General features: G+C 19.4%; 1 non-coding gene across 1 annotated transcript in view; it reads left to right on the plus strand.

Moving 5' to 3' along the window:
• The first annotated feature begins 2,288 nt into the window (after window positions 1-2,288).
• The window catches only part of LOC128923794 (small subunit ribosomal RNA), a 1,990-nt gene continuing 1,778 nt past the window's right edge, over window positions 2,289-2,500 (plus strand). Inside the window, exon 1 of the ribosomal RNA XR_008472522.1 lies at window positions 2,289-2,500. This exon is cut by the window's right edge and continues 1,778 nt beyond it. This is a non-coding gene — a ribosomal RNA (small subunit ribosomal RNA).

Here is a 2,500-nt window from a genome sequence, read left to right on the forward strand (position 1 = left end):
TATAAATACTAAATAATTTTCATATAGATACTAAGTTAATGAATTCATACAAGTTAAAAATTTTCATATAAATACTAAATAATTTTCATATAGATACTAAGTTAATGAATTCATACAAGTTAAAAATTTTCATATAAATACTAAATAATTTTCATATAGATACTAAGTTTATGAATTCATACAAGTAAAAAATTTTCATATAAATACTAAATAATTTTCATATAGATACTAAGTTAATGAATTCATACAAGTTAAAAATTTTCATATAAATACTAAATAATTTTCATATAGATACTAAGTTTATGAATTCATACAAGTAAAAAATGTTCATATAAATACTAAATAATTTTCATATAGATACTAAGTTTATGAATTCATACAAGTAAAAAATTTTCATATAAATACTAAATAATTTTCATATAGATACTAAGTTTATGAATTCATACAAGTTAAAAATTTTCATATAAATACTAAATAATTTTCATATAGATACTAAGTTTATGAATTCATACAAGTAAAAAATTTTCATATAAATACTAAATAATTTTCATATAGATACTAAGTTTATGAATTCATACAAGTAAATAATTTTCATATAAATACTAAATAATTTTCATATAGATACTCTAAGTTAATGAATTCATACAAGTTAAAAATTTTCATATAAATACTAAATAATTTTCATATAGATACTAAGTTAATGAATTCATACAAGTTAAAAATTTTCATATAAATACTAAATAATTTTCATATAGATACTAAGTTAATGAATTCATACAAGTTAAAAATTTTCATATAAATACTAAATAATTTTCATATAGATACTAAGTTTATGAATTCATACAAGTAAATAATTTTCATATAAATACTAAATAATTTTCATATAGATACTAAGTTAATGAATTCATACAAGTTAAAAATTTTCATATAAATACTAAATAATTTTCATATAGATACTAAGTTAATGAATTCATACAAGTTAAAAATTTTCATATAAATACTAAATAATTTTCATATAGATACTAAGTTTATGAATTCATACAAGTAAAAAATTTTCATATAAATACTAAATAATTTTCATATAGATACTAAGTTTATGAATTCATACAAGTAAATAATTTTCATATAAATACTAAATAATTTTCATATAGATACTTAATAAATTTCATATAAATACTAATTAATTTTCATATAGATACTAATTTTCATATAAGTACTAAGTGTATGAATTCATACAACTAAATAATTTTCATATAAGTACAAAAAATTTAAAAAAAAAAATAAATGTTAAGCTATTTTTGATGTTGTAATATTTCTTATAAGCATAATGCTCATAGAAAATGATATAAATTACTTGTATATATATGAATTTAAAACTTTTATATGGTTAAAAAGATTTTCTCCATACGATTTCCGGTTGGTGAGGTGTACGTGGCAGAAAACATATATGTTGTATGAAACTTCAACATTAGTACTTGTATGAAAATTTTAATACTTGTATGAAATTGCATACTTAGTACTTATATGAAAATTATTTTCATATATTTATAAAAGTATTTAAGTGTAATATATAAATGAGAGCAAAAAAATTTATTCCTGGTTTGCTACAGTTGGTTTAAATAGAAATAATTTTGTTAATAATGAAATGTTATTAATTGAGATTATTCTTCTATACCTAACATAATGTAGTCGTTTTTTTTTTAATTTAACTTTTTTTGGGGTTTGTTCTTCTATTCACATAAAATATATGTGGGTAAAGAATAAAATTCAATAAAGTTAAATATTTATATTATTACGCTCGAATACTTTCATATCATATATGAAATAAAATGAAAAATAATTGAATTGAAATTATTAATTTCAAATCAAAAGAAAAACGTATATACTCTTAAAAAAAGATATATACACTATATGCATTGAAATAAAGTAAAATGTATAAAAAATGATATTATTTGAAAGTTTAACAAATACAAGAAGAAACATCGTCCTTACATTAATAATTATATTATATATGTATAGAGAACGAAAATTCTTTCTCACGATAAGATACACAGTCTCAAAGTCCGAATAAGACCGCAATAAATAATACAATAATATGAAATTTAAATGACATGAAGTAAATTATTTAATCCGACCATAGTAGAAGAAATTTCATAATTATTTATTGTCGCGATTTCGTTCTCCTTTGCATTGTGTATATGTCGTGTACTTAATTTTCAAATATTGAAAATATCATTATAAAAATTTATATAGTATAAAAAATATTATATAAATGAATAAAAAATATTATTCTGGTTGATCCTGCCAGTAGTTATATGCTTGTCTCAAAGATTAAGCCATGCATGTCTAAGTACAAACAAATTAAAAGTGAAACCGCAAAAGGCTCATTATATCAGTTATGGTTCCATAGATCGTTAACAGTTACTTGGATAACTGTGGTAATTCTAGAGCTAATACATGCAAAATAAACACGGACCTTTTGGAACGTGTGCTTTTATTA

The sequence above is a fragment of the Zeugodacus cucurbitae genome, unplaced genomic scaffold, assembly GCF_028554725.1.
Source record: "Zeugodacus cucurbitae isolate PBARC_wt_2022May unplaced genomic scaffold, idZeuCucr1.2 ctg00000047.1, whole genome shotgun sequence".
Classification (NCBI taxonomy): Eukaryota; Metazoa; Arthropoda; class Insecta; order Diptera; family Tephritidae; genus Zeugodacus; species Zeugodacus cucurbitae.